Source organism: Microtus oregoni, unplaced genomic scaffold, assembly GCF_018167655.1.
Source record: "Microtus oregoni isolate MIOR12 unplaced genomic scaffold, Mior012 000111F_ref0000342, whole genome shotgun sequence".
Lineage (NCBI taxonomy): Eukaryota > Metazoa > Chordata > Mammalia > Rodentia > Cricetidae > Microtus > Microtus oregoni.
The window spans coordinates 382,183-397,748 of NW_024544729.1; the positions used below are offsets into that span (position 1 = coordinate 382,183).

The 15,566-nt window shown below is 38.7% G+C and overlaps 1 pseudogene; it reads left to right on the top strand.

Moving 5' to 3' along the window:
• The first annotated feature begins 1,608 nt into the window (after positions 1-1,608).
• On the top strand, positions 1,609-2,586 carry LOC121443674 (annotated as a pseudogene).
• The last annotated feature ends 12,980 nt before the right edge of the window (positions 2,587-15,566 follow it).

Here is a 15,566-nt window from a genome sequence, read left to right on the forward strand (position 1 = left end):
TTTTAATTACAGTTATTTGATTTTAGTATTACTATCTCACTGGTGATCTTATGCTTTGTTAAAATTTTATCTTCCTTTTACATGATTTTAAAACTAAGAAGTAGCCATTTATGGTTTATTTTGACATCCAAATGAACACATAGCAGATTTAATCCTCCTTTTCCCTACAAGAAGTGAAAATGAAAACAAATAAAAGTTTGTAAAACGCATAATCCAGAGATGGCTCAACGTTTCATTGAAAATTTTTTAGCAGGAGGCTGGAAAATGGTTTAGTGTCTAAGAGCATGTACTGCTCTTGCAGAGGACTCCAGCTTTTTCCCCAGCACCTATATAGCAGCTTACAACCTTTTATAACTCCAGTCCCAGGGGATCCATAATCTCTTCTGACCTCCCCAGGTTCCTATATGCATGTGGTACACACATATACACTCCCCCCCACACAACTTTTCGTAAATTAAATAAATATTAAGAAAGAATTTGTAGAAATACAGTATAATATAATAATGAAAGTTTTATGTAGAACAAATAGATGAACTAAATGAAAGGTATGCAAAATGTTGGAAATGAAGAGAAATCTTTTCTATTTTCAAATGGTATGATTTTTTGAAAAACTTTCTTCTTCTTTTCTAAATATGTCCATGTTTGTGTGTGTACATTTCATTTTACATACACATGCAGAAGAAAATGAGTATTGTTCCTCAGGAGCCATCATCTTGCATTTTGAGACAAACACTCTCAATGACACAAGCCTTACTGTTTATACTAGGCTAGCTGGCTGCAGGCCTCTGTGTTTTTAAGGGAGCTTCACCGTCTTTGCATGACTTCTGACACACCTGAAGCTCTTAAGTTCCTGGGTACGGCAAGCAGTACACGATAAAGGCTAAAGTGGTGGGGTATGCTGCTTTCCTTCAGGAATCTGTCTCTGCCACCCCAGTGCTGTGCCCACAAGCTTGTACTACTACTTCTGATCTTTTTTTTACTATGGGTTCTAGGGGATCAAACTCAGCCCTCAGGCTGTGTCATGCTCTTTATGACTAAGCTATTGCCCCAGCTTGAATGGCATTATCTTACATAACGAGTACACTAAGGAATGCAACAAACACTATCTCAATATAATTCTATAAAATACAGAATAATGATCAATTTTTAAAAATAAGTTGGGATTCTATTCATTAAAAAGGAACAAGCAAAGAAATAATTTAAGAAGTGAACTTATGGTAGAGCTGGCGAAGTGCTTTGGGGGAGGCAGCAAGGAGGAAGGAAACCTGAGTCCAGGCGGGCGGGGCGACCAACGGAGGGAGGCGGCATGTCGGTGGTGGGGCTAAAGAAACAATGGCAATGGGTTTTTGATCCTACTGCACGTACTGGCTTTGAGGGAGCCTAGGCAGTTTAGATGCTCACCTTACTAGACCTGGATGGAGGTGGGTGGTCCTTGGACTTCCCACAGGGCAGAGAATCCTGATTGCTCTTAGGGCTGACGAGGGAGGGAACTTGATGGGGGGGGAGGGAAATGGGAGCCGGTGGCGGGGAGGAGGCAGAAATCTTTAATAAATAAAAAAAAAGAAACAGTTCTACAAGGCGAGCCAGCTGGTCAGCGAGAAGGTTGGCAATGACTTCAAAGAGATGGAAAAGAAGGTGGATGTTACCAGCAAGGCTGTGGCAGAGGTGCTGGTCAGAACCATCGAGTACCTGCAACCCAACCCATCCTCATGGGCTAAGCTGACGATGCCGAACACTATATCGAAGATCCGAGGCCAAGTGAAGAACCCTGGCTAACCACAGTCAGAGGGGCTGGTGGACAAATGCATGGTCCTCCACGGCAAGGAACTTGGCAGAGAGTCCAATTTGGGTGATGCCCTGCTGGATGCAGGCAAGTCCATGAAGCGCCTGGCTGAGGTGAAGGACTCACTGGACATCAAAGTCAAACAGAATTTCATCCACCCACTGCAGAATCTGTGTGACTAGGATCTGAAGGAGATCCAGCACCACCTGAAGAAACTGGAGGGCTTCCTGATGAGGAGCTGCGGCAGGCCCTGGAGAAGTTTGAGGAGTCCAAGGAGGTGGCAGAGACCAGCATGCACAACCTCCTGGAGACTGATATTGAGCAGGTGAGTCAGCTCTCAGCCCTGGTGGATGGATGCCCAGCTGGACTAACATCGGCAGGCAGTGCAGATCCTGGAGGAGCTGGCAGACAAGCTGAAGCATGGGGTGCAGGAAGCCTCCTCACACCCCAGGCAGGAGTTCAAGCCCTGGTCGCGAGAGCCCTTCCACCTTGGAGAGCCAGAGCAGCCCAATGGGGGATTCCTCTCCGCCCCAGCACCCAAGATCACAGCTTCTTCGTCATTGAGATCAGCAGACAAGCCCGCCAGGACCCCCAGCAGGAGTATGCCACCCCTGGACCAGCCAAGCTGCAAGGCACTATATGACTTTGAGCCTGAGAATGACGGTGAGCTGGGCTTCTGCGAGGGCGACCTCATCACGTTCATCAACCAGATCGATGAGAACTGGTACGAGGGGATGCTGCACGGCCAGTTGGGCTTCTTCCTGCTCAGCTATGTGCAGGTGCTAGTGCCCCAGCCTCAGTGACCACGTCTGCACCAACTACCTGCACATTGTGGCAGCAGTCTAACGCCAAGGTGCTCTAGAAACACTAACGTTCCTCCAGGGGAACCTCCTCACTCTCCCAGCCCTGGACCCCCCATCCTAAGAGTTGGAAAGGCCCACTCTGAGGTCCTATTGCCTTCCTGATGGTGGCAGCTTCCTCCTGTTTCAAACCCTCTCAGCCCATTGCTGGCGATGGGCCCTGGCCCCTTCTCCAGGCTCCCCAGAAGCAGGCGGGCCCTTGGAGTCCCCATCCTTTAAGCTGAGGCTGGCCAGTACCCCAACTTAACACACAGAAATGCTTAGCACCAGCTATACATGTAGAAGTGCACACAGCACACATGTGCACATCTCCCACGGGACCACAGAACCAGCCTCAGCCCTGCCGAAGGCCAAGCACAAAGGCCCCAAAGAGAGGACATTCCCAGGTCCCTGGCACTTTCCTTTGAGACAGCTCCTTTGGTACCTGTCCATGTGACCCTGCAACTGTAGGCTACCACAGGCAGCTGGCAGGTCCCTTCTCTGACCAGCAGAACTGCCGCAGCCCCAGCTCTGCATCATATTCTGCCAGGTGCCAGCAAGTGAGGCCTCCAGCCTGGGCTCAATCACATTCCTCTCTACAGTGTTCCCACAACCTATGGCTCAACCCTGGCATGTGGGGCGACACTCCACATCTCCAGTGGGCAACAATGTCCCGCTCCAGCCCGGGCTGAAGTGAACTCTACTCCTGATTTTTTAAAAAGTATTAAATGTCTCTTTCTACAAAAAAAAAAGTGAACTTATTTTAAATTTCCACTGTCTATAAATGTAATCAAAAGACTTTCATTTCCATGTGATTGGATGATGTGGATAAACTGAAATATTTGGAAACTTTCAGATGTGAATGAAAAATGCTGCTTGGAATTTAGAAAATAATTTGGTATTTTCTCGTAATATTAGACCTAAAGTTACCATTTGACCAAGTAATTATACTTTGAGGTGCATAAACAGAAGGGATGTAGAGGGACAACCATGACTGCACTATTTATAATAGCTCCAGAGAGGAAACAATTCTAATACCTGTAAAATGATAAAATGTACTATTCAGGCTGCAAAGATGGCTTAGAGGTTCAATCCCTGTGGTGACCAAAACCATTTGTAACTCCAGGGCAAAGGGATCCAATGTCATCTTCTGGCCTCCTTGGGTACCAGGTATTCATGTGGTACACAGACACACATGTAGACAAAACATCCACACACATAAAATAAAATCAAAATGTATTATTCAGTAATGAAGTAACAAATAAATATTATCACAGTAATAACCTTTGGAAATGATGTGATATATAAAATAAGCCAGTTACAAATGTCACGCACTATTGTCACTATTATTTCATACATATAGGAAAATTGTATTTTAGAAATATGATTCTCAGCTGGGAAGAAGTGGTGCACGCCTTTAATCCCAGCACTCAGGAGGCAGAGACAGGTAGATCTCTGTGAGTTTGAGGACTCCCTGTTTACAGAGTGAGTTCCATGACTAGTTTCAAAGATACAGAGAAACCCTGTTTCAGAAAAAAAAGAAAGAAATATCATTTTCATGGATTGGAGCGTAAGGGTAAATAGAGAGTGTGTGATGATGAGTATGGAATTTATTGTTGGGTAATAAAAGTGTTCTACACTTAGGTTTTGATGATTACACAATAATAAAATTAAATTTTCTGGAAATGCTGAATTATATATTTTAGTAGATAAATGTATGACAATGAATTATGTATTATCCAATTTCCTACTATTTGCCTTAAGTTCCAAAATAAATATTTATAGTATTTATGTTTATTGAATATAATGAAAACAAGTTAGAGATGCAACTTAATGAATGGCTCATATACTTTGTGAGTCATGGGACTCAAACTTGGGCCACTAGGCTTTGTTTGCGAACACATTTAGTCTCTGAGCCATGCCACTGACAACATATGTGTGTATTTCTAGTAGAACTCAGAACCTTATGCTTGCAAGGGATGCATATCAAGCCATAGCCTCAATTCCTTTTTATTATTGCCAGTGTTTTATCAAAACCATTATAGCTGCATCTTTGTTCTTTGGTTTATTTTGCCCTAATATATTTTATATTTTTCTAGAATCATGTTTTTTAATACTCTTTTTTCTGTTTTTAATTTTTTTAAATAAATTTATTTATTGATTTTACATCCTGGCTGCAGTTTTCCCTCCCTCCTCTCTTCCCAGTTACTCCTCATTCTGTCTCCATACCCCTAATCCACTCCTCCACCATTTCTGTTTAGGAAAGGGCAGATCTCCTGTGAATATCAACAAAACATGGCATATAAATTTGCAGTAAGACTATACACCTCTCCATGTCGTAAGCCTGAGCAAGTCAACTAAGTATGAGGAATAGAGTCAAAAAGTCAAATAAAAGAGTCAGAGACAGCCCCTGTTCCCACTGTTAGGGGTCCCACAGTAGAACCAAGCTATAACATATATCCAGAGTGCCAAGGTAAATCCCATGCAGGCTTCCTGGTTGTCAAATCAGTCTCTGTGAGCCACCATGAACATATATCAGTTGATTTTGTGGGTTTTCTTGTGACGTCCTTGACCCCTCTGACTCCTACAATCATTCCTTCCTCTCTTTTGCTGGATTCCCCAAACTCCACCTAATGTTTGGCTGTGGATCTACATCTGTTTCTATCAGTTACTAGATGAAGCCTCTCTGATGAAAACAGGGCTACGTACCAGTAAGGTCACAGGAGATGGCCAGTTCATGCTACATATCTGCTATTGCTAGGAGACTAAGTTGGGGGTCATGCTTGTTGACACAGGAGATTGCCTTGTACCAGGTTTTCATACAATCCCAAAATGCCCCCCCTCTTTCCAGTAGTTTCTTTAGTATTCTTCTCTTGTTCCCTCCCCTCCCCCACTCACACAACCTGATTGCTCATTTTCTCATCCTCATTTACCCTCAATCCACTCGTGAAATCTCTTCTATTTATCCTTCCCAGGGAGATCTGGGTGTCACCCCCATGTTCCTTCCTTGAATCCTCCCAAGAGAGGTAACCCAGACCTAGAAAGATAAACATGGTATGTACTCACTTATAAGTGAATATTAGCTAAAACATAAAGGATAACTATGACGCAATCAACAACAGCAGAGATTGGAATCGTGTTTTTCTTCCAAGTTTGGAATACTTGCTTCTTGGCCACTTACTGGTGCTAATATTCACTTATTAGTGAGTATATACCATGTTGGTATTTTTTTAGTCTTATGAGCCCAACTGAAGAACTACATGCAGCCTGACATCATTTTGACAGTGCCTGTGCTTAGAGTCATATTCCCTGAATTCCTCTTGTGTGGTGCTGCAATGTTCATGGAAATACAGGAGGCACTGTTGAGTCAGGTGGCCCCTTCGGCCCTCTACCTCAGGCACTCCTGTATCAGATACAGAGCTGCAGCTTCAGACTCATACCCTGCAAATATTCTGCAGCAGCCTACCCTTCCCAGTCCAGAGCATCAACTTGAAACTCTAGATTAGGTAATGAAAACTTGGAAAGATAAGATTGGTTGGAGGAATTAAGTCATTGGATTACATGTCTTTGAAGGACATGCCCTTAATCCCTTTCTCTGTGCTCTGCTTTCTAGTTGCTATGGGTTGAACTTTGCTGCACCATGACCTCCAGGCCATGATGAACAAAACCTCTGAAAATGTTGCTAAAACAAAACTCTCTTCTCTTAAGTTATTTCTGTGAGATTACAGAAACGTTTACTACTCTGTATAAACATTGTTTTTGATTAATAGCAAATGCACACAAACTTAGAAGCATGAGAAACTATATAAATGACTATATATTTGGCATTATTATATTAATTTAGACAGTAAGGGTGTTGTTATCCTTACTTACCAAAAGTTATAAAATTTTACATTCTGTTTTTTTCTAATACTCTCTTTTATTCATATTATGTAATTGTTTGTAGTTCAGTTTTGGTTGAATGTGAACATTATGTACATTTCCTCCTGAGAAATTATGACATATTATTTATCTCAGAAGACATAATTTCAATATCTGTTTAATCTTAATTGTATTTGAACATTATTTTAATACAAGCCCAAATTTATATTTAAAATGAATTTCCTTTCTTTCTATTGTTTTTAGGTTTACTCGTGTAATGCTAGGTGTCACTAAGCATCTGAAACTAGCCTCAGATTTGTGATTTTCCTGCTTTGGTTTCCAGAGTCCTGGGAATGTGGTTTTGTAACACTGACCAGAGATTTTCATGTAATTCTCAAGAATTTTTAAATATATTTTACTAGCAGAATCATTCTTTTACAGTATATTTTACAATAGAATAAACGGAAAGATATATGTTAGTTACTTTTCCAACTATCACTCTGCAGAGACTTCAAGATTAAGACAACTTATAAAAGAAAACATTTAATTGGGGTTTGCTTACAATTTCACAAGGTAAACCATGACCATCCTGGCAAGGAGCATAACAGGAGACAGGCTAGCATGGTGATTGAATAGTAACTAAGAGCTTACATACTGATTTAAAAGCTGGAAGAGTGGGGACAGAGCTTGTCCCAGCTTGGGCTTTTGAAACCTCAAAACCTATCCCTACTAGCATACGTCCTCCAAGGCCATACCTCCTAATCCATCCCAAACAGTTCCACCAACTAGAAACCAAGCATTCAGATATATGAGTCTATGGGGACCATTCTAACTCAAGACAACCCAATATGGTAAAATATAAATCTACAGACAAGAAGAATCCCTTTGTCTAGGGCAAGACCTGTTTTATTAAAGACATTATTTATTAAAGTCATTCACAAGCACATTTATTTCTTAAGAACCTTGTCAAACTCAAAACTAAAATAAACATAAAACTTCTGACATATTAGAAGTTACAAGGTCCATGGACTGGAGAGATGGCTCAGCGGTTAAGAGCATTGACTGCTCTTCCCGAGGACCCAGGTTCAATTCCCAGCACCCACATGGCAGCTCACAACTGTCTAAAATTCCAGTTCCAGGGGATCTGATACCTTCACACCAATGCACATAAAATAAAGTTAAATAAACCATAAAAACGATTTAAAAAAAAAAGAAGTTACAAGGTCCAAATCAGGAGCAGAAGGAGAGAGAGCACGAACAAGGAACTCAGGACGGCGAGGGGTGCACCCACACACTGAGACAATGGGGATGTTCTACTGGGAACTCACCAAGGCCAGCTGGCCTGGGTCTGAAAAAGCCTGGGATAAAACCGGACTCGCTGAACATAGAGGACAATGAGGACTACTGAGAACTCAAGAACAATGGCAATGGGTTTTTGATCCTACTGCATGTACTGGCTTTGTGGGAGCCTAGGCAGTTTGGATGCTCACCTTACTAGACCTGGGTGGAGGTGGGTGGTCCTTGGACTTCCCACAGGACAGGGAACCTTGATTGCTCTTTGGGCTGACGAGGGAGGGGGACTTGATTGGGGGAGGGGGAGGGAAATGGGAGGCGGTGGCGGGGAAGAGACAGAAATCTTTAATAAATAAATAAATTTAAAAAAATGATGAAAAATGCAAAGATCTAGAAGATATGCAGAACTATAGTTTTAAAATTACTTTGTCTTTTTTGTGGTGTGCATTTGTTGTAAACCTTTGTTACCATTAAAGGCATATCATGAAATCTATCTTCAACCAACTTTAGCTCAAAATCTTGAACATCAATTAGACCTCAGTAAAAGTAGACAACATAGTCCCATAAATGTGAAAAATGGAAATGAAATCAAGAATTTAATGAATTTATCAAGAGGATTAGGTATATGAGAGTATTGGGCAATTATGGGAAGATATGGAGTTGAGACAATGAATTTCTCAGCATTGGAGATTAATATGTGTCAGCATATTGGATGGATGGCACAAAATAGATAATTGTCTGTGGAAACAATATACATCAGCCTTCCATATACCAAGCAGTGGTGGTCACTATTTTAATAACAAGGAGGACCACCTCTTTCTCATTTGAAGATAAAATATTCTCTATGAACCCACTGAAATGTACACTTTTCCAAGTGTCTAGAGGAGAGGGTGCTACTTTAAATCTCTATATACCTTTAAAATCAACTTGGGAATAAGAATTAGATATTAGTACTTTAAAATTCGTTAGTTAGGATTCAGGAACTGGCATGGGAATCACTAGATTGTGGATTGCAGAGGACCTAAAAGATACTACATCTTGCATTTTGCATCCCTCAGAAGAAAGGTGTCAGCCTTTCCTAGGAATCATATTAAGCACTGCTTTATGGAGATATGCATTAGAGGGAAAGCCAAAGAACACAAAAGTAAATGAACACATGTTAGCACATTTTTACTAGGGTCCCAAAGATAACATAAAGCACAGAAAGTAAACTGAGTGGAAGTGCTGTTGAAATCATTAGGTAAGAACATTCCTTTTTTTCTAATGTCATCAGTAACATGAAATAGAAAAGTGAACCATACATTCCACAGAATTATACCATATAGAAAGAAAAGGAAATTAAACATATCCATTTACTTTCACATTTTAAATAATTGTGTTGAAAATATTTGATTTTTAATTAAATATAAAGATTTGGGCCAGTAATTAGGATGAAAGGGACAAAAGAGGATTAAGAGTAATAGTATTCAGAATTTATTTTATGTATGTACATATATCATATAATGTTTGTATATACATGTAGCATATCTATATGAATTTGCCTAACAAAAATTTAACAGAAAATCTTAAAAACAAATATGAAGATCTGACTTCTAAGATACTAACAAACTTGTCCACTGACAAGTTGATTCAACTGTCAAGATCACTTGCTGCTCTTGCAGAGGGTCCAAGTTTCTTTCTTAGCACCCACATGGGAGGTCACAATCATCTGTAGTTATAGGTTCAGGGGATCTGGCAATTCTGCATTATGTGAATACCAGACCCACACGTATTATATATACAGGCATGAAAGAAAAACATTCATTTATATAAATAAAACTAAATGTTTTTAAGTTCATGATCAACATGGGATTAGAATGTTTTATTCTGTCTATTCTCCCTATTATATGCAGTTATTCATAATTTAGAACACATACTTGCTTTCCTTTTGATTTGTTCCAGTAGAATAAATTTAGTTATCTGAATCACTGTTATTAGCTTTTTATAATTTTTAACTAGTACTGAAATGGTTATATTTCTATTTTTCCATATGTTTCTTGTGCATTTTAAAATAAACATATTTTATTATATAAATAATACATAGATAAACAATTATATTTTTAATTTATTCATTATTACATAAATTTCTTATTATAAGCATATAATTTTTACATTTATAGTTATATGGATTGCATAGCATAGACATATATGCATATTTATGCTTTGTCATTTGTATAAGTATACAACATATATATGTATGTTTATATAGTTTATAGATGTTTTGTCATATTCCTATCTAATCCCTCCAATATCTATTCTGAATTATCTATTAATTTTAGTTTCATATTTTACAATAAATGAAAATTGTCTATACTATGAAATATCAAATATTTTAAATAACTTCCTCTTGTCATATATATTATAATTATTTACATGAATGATGCACAGTTTTAATGCTAAAGTTCTCATGTTAGTAACACCATTCACTTCTTTAAGCAGAGTTTTGAGTCTTCTTAATAGCATAGATTATGGAACTTGACTTTTATCATGGTTTAAAATCCTGAAATCTGAGAAAAATGAATACTTATACTTAAAAATTGATGGTTAAGGGAGAACTGGACTGAAAGGTTCAAGTTATATTCATTTTACATTTGTGAATATTTCCTCTCTTTAACCACTTTGTCGTGTCTTTTCTTTTTTAACTATGTTTATATATGTTGAGGGGAGTAAGTGGCCATGGCTATGTTGCCTCAGTGGCTAGAAGTTGAGGTTGGAACCCCTGGAGCTGGATACAGACAACTGTAAGCCGTTCTGATATGGCTACTAAGAACTGAATGTGGGTTCTCTGCACTAGCAGCAAACACTCTAAACTAATGAAACATTTCTCCAGATCAAAGACCATGTTTTATGTTTCTATTTTTTGTTTGCTAATTTTTGTTTTGAGACAGGGTTTCTCTGTGTAGCCCTGGGTGTCCTGGAACTCACTATGTAAACCATGCTGGCCTTAAACTCACAGATCTGCCTGTCTCTGCCTCCCAAGTGCTAGAATTTAAGGTGTGAACCACCACCCTTTCCCATTTTCAATCTAGATTTTTCTCTAATGTATTTTACAATATGGCTAGCTTTGTCTATATAACTCACATTTGAAAGAATTTCTTTAGAAAGCAGTGTGGTTTTATTTTTCTTATAAATTCATCTGGCAGATATGAAAATAATTCAATATTGGGAATTATTCAATATTGGGAATATTGGGTTACTGTGTATAGATCCTTAGTACTTCATGTCTTAGACCTCGGTCTTTAAGCCAGTGACTCAGCATGGGAACTATGAATGAGAAAAATATAAAAGAAAACAAACACATTCTATAACCAAAATGTGGTTAAGTTGAAAATCAGCATATTATGACTCTCAGTGTGGGTAAAAATATGGAACAGTTTTTAAATTGTACTTTAAATGTATGGGTTGTTTCATCTGCATGCATGTCTGAGCACCACATGCATGTAGTGTGCTAAGGTTAGAAGATGACCTCAGGTTCTTTGGAACTGGAGGTACAGTCATTTATGAACAACCATGTGAATGCTATAAATTGAACTGCAGTCCTCTGGAAGAGCAGATTGCTCTTAACTACTGAGTCATCTCTCCAGATCCTGGAACAAAACGTTACGTCTGATTTTGCATATATAATGGTTTTCTTTATATATGAAACACACATCCAGTTACAAACAATGGGAATCTGCAAACACCTGCATTTTTTTCATTTCATTTTGGCATTTTGTTTGTTTTGTGAGACAAATTCACATGTATCTCAAGCTGTTCTCAAACTCACTGCATCTCCAATGTTAGCCTTGATGCCTGATCCTCCTGATTTAACTGAACACTCTTCATACTCTATTTTCCACTAGGTATTTATAAGTTTATGTACATATATGTGCTTCTGGAATTTTTCTTTTGCATGATATAATTAATAAAGGTTTTTAATTTGAAATATGAATGAAACTAAAAACTTTCCCTTCAATTTACTGTAGCCTGTAAGCTGAAATAAAACCTTTCTTTCAAGTTGCTTTTAGTCTTGATGCTTATTAAAGCAACTGAAAGCAAACTTGGACAATTGAATTCCACAACTTCCTTCTCCATGACCTGTTTCACCTCTTCACTATTGCAAATAATACAGTATTAAACATGGGAGTGTTAATATTTTCAATATACAGACCATATTAAAATGTGTTGTTTATTTTATTTATTTCATGTGCATTTGCTGGGTGGGAGTGTGTGTGTCATGCATTTTGGAATTCAGCGTACCTTTTTCCATTATTTGGGTCCTGGGGATATAATTGAGGTTGCTAGGCTTGTCATACACCTTTATCCACTAAAACCTGTCATTGGCCCTGACAACATTTTTAAAATATATACTCCCAAGATGGGTATTAATGATGATAGTTCTATTTGCATAAAGCTCCATATGTTGTTTTCCATAGTGACTGCACTAAGATGCATCTCCACCAAAAGTATATTAGTGTATTATCCCTTGTTTTCCTCACCTTTGTGAATACTTGCTGTCTTGCCTTTTCATGATAGGCATTCTAACATGTCAAAGATTCATGGTTGTTTCGATTTACATTTATTTGAGGACTATTGATGTTGAGTATCTCTTCAAATACCAGTAGCTCATTTGTATGTTTTTATTGGAAAGATATGTACTGAAGTTATTTGTCCAGTTACACATTACCTTTGAACATAACCTAGAAATAAATCCACATATGCATGGTGCCCTAGTTTGCTTTTTGTTCTTCTGCTAAAACACTTACTAAAATCAACTTGGGGGAGGCAAGTGTTTGTTTGGCCCATACATTTGGTCACAGTTAATCATTGAGGTCAGTCAGGACAGGAACTCAAGCAGGAACCAAGGCAGGAACCTTGGGATAACACTTCTTACTGGCTTGCTTTCCATTGTTTGCCCAGTCTGCTTTCTTATCCACCTCAGGACCATCAACCAATGGATGATACCATATACAGTAAGCTGGGTCCTTGCATCTCTATCATTAATCAAGAAAATGCCCTACAGACAGACATATCATTAGGCCAATGTGATGGAGTAAATTCCATGGCAGAGTTTCCTTTTCTCAGGTGACTCTAGCTTGTATCAGGTTGACAAAACTCACCAGCATGTGTGGTCAAATAATTTTTAATAAAGGTAACAAGAATAGGCAAATTCTAAAGTCGTTTAAATAAGGGTTATAGGTAAATGTGAATATACATTCAAAAGAGTGACACTGAGACATTGCCTTACATTATATAAAAATTATCAAAGTAATTTACTTAAATTTGAAGGTTCAAAGCTGGGGGAGGAACCCTCAGAAAATACAGAGAAAAATGAACTTAACATTGTGCTTAGTGTTAAGAAAAAAAGAGGGGCGGCTCTGCCGGTGCAAAGAAGTCCAATTAAGTCAAATCAAACCAAATCAAAATGCCCATCGTTTTATAAAGCACAACACTCTCGGGTGGCCAAGCGCATGGTGGGGAGACAGGACAGCTGGGAGCACATGCAAACCTGGAACAATGTGTTTCTCCTCTGGGAGCCCACTTAAATACCCCGTGGGAGTGGTCCTGTCCCAGGGAGGGGTCAGGACCTGGCATGCTGAGATTTGGAGTCCAGAGCAATGCAACTACCAAGCCAGGAGTGCTGGGATGGATGCCAGGGGCTGGAGGCTATGCTCCAGACTTAACATTTAGCAATGTTCATTTGAATGTGACATGAAAAACTAAAGTATGAGCAAACAACTATGCCTCATCAAACTAAAATGCCTCTGCAGAGAAAACAAAGCAGCTCATATTTTACTAATTTCTAGAGGGGACAGTTGCTAGTATTAGGTCTCTTTCCTTTTTCCATTTACTGTTTTACAATTTTTATTGTACAATTCCCATGTCTGTATAAACTGTTGCTTGATTTAAACTACTAAGTATGTTATAAGGACCATATCTCTTATATATGCTGCAAATATATTTCTGCACATTTTCTTGCATTTTGATTCCATTATCCAACCTTGTTCTTTATTTTCAGAAAGTTGAACTTGAAGAATACTATAAAATTCTTTATTTCCTTCACGTCTGACCTTCTCCCCTCTTGATTCCTGTCTCCTACTGAGGAAAAACTTGAATGTAACTGTCTTCTAGCACAGGAGGATAGCTTCCTCAAGAACTGGACGCTGGAATTGTTACACTGTTCACCTTGTACTCCCAGCCTTCAGACTGTACAAATTAAACTTTTGTTAAGACAGTGTCCCCACCAAACCTATTCCTGCACCCACTTTGTTAGGGCAGCCAGCACAGACTTTAGGGGATTTTTCTGTCAACTCTGAGGCACAGTAGATGAACACCGGACAGTTACACACCAATTCTACAAGCACAATTACTCCACGACCGAGGATAAATGGAATTGATCTCCCATTGGTGACCTGCTCTTTCATAAACATCCAAAATACTTTGCTCTCAGAATTTCTACTTGGTCACACTCATTAGAAACACCTTCATCATTACCCCCTTTTCACATTACCTTATTAAGGCTTAAGGATCTACATCATTTTACTGATGTAACAAGTTCAGAATTCAGAATTCTATGAGGGGAAATTAATATTCACTTGCAAATAAAAAATTAGTTTTCTCCAACAGAGTCTCACTGGAGAAACAAAAGACACTTATGTGATGGCTACATGCCCGGTAGTAGCTCGCCAACAGAAAATGAACTCAGTGGCAACTTCGGAACTTCCTTGTCTCATAATGTCATGTCAGGGCTCTTCCTTAAAGTATATTCTTAAATTTTTATTTTATTTATATATTTTTTTCTTCTCTCAATCCTCCATGTGCTTTATGTATATATTATGACATGCAGTTTAGTGTTTTTATGGAATTACTGAGTGTGCAAACAAGTGACTCTCTGTTTCTTGTGCCATGTCTTGGGAATCTTTTTGTTCTGGTTTATCAAATTCTAATGTGCTAGTTTTTGTTTTTAATCATATTATAATCCTATAGAAGTCTGGTCATTTTCTTGTACTTTTATTTGTTTTATTCTTCTCTCATACATTACATTCTGACCCAAAAGCATTTCCCCTCCCTCCACATCTCCTAGTCCTTCCCCTACTCACGACTTTCCCTAAAGCCCAGATCCACTCCTCTTTCCCTTCAAAAGAAAAAAAAAGGTCTCCCAAGGATATAGACAGAGGCTTATCGCCTTTAATGAGAGACAGAGAGAAAATAGTTCTGAATGGGAAGAGAGGTATGGAGGAGGGAAGGAGGGGAACTGTAATCAGGATATGTTGTATGAGAAAAGAATCTATTTTCAATAAAAGGAAAACAATCTAGGTTTTTCATCTTATCATCCCAATACTGCTACATTTCCTAACAGAAAAGATATGTTCATGGAGTGGTTAGTGAGCCAAGTGTAGCAGTGCATGCCTATAATCCCAACACATGGGCTGGGAAGGCAGGGCTAAGTTAGAATCCAGTCACAGGTACATGGCAAGTTCAAGATCAGTCACATGAGAACATGTCACAAAAATAAAAAATAAACAACACAAATTTCAGTAAATGACAGTCAACAAATGAAGTCTAATTAATAAACATTTAATTTCTTCTATTGTTTTACAACTACCAAGGAGGAACGTTTTAAACATCTGACTTCATCAACGAGAACAAAAACAATGACAGAAAACAAGTCTTACTCATGCTTTAAGCTTTCTCTATCCCTTCTTTGAATTACCATGTTTACTGTGAGCTGCTTTCATGTTTTCAAGAAAATCCTTTTAGTGCTGCTACAT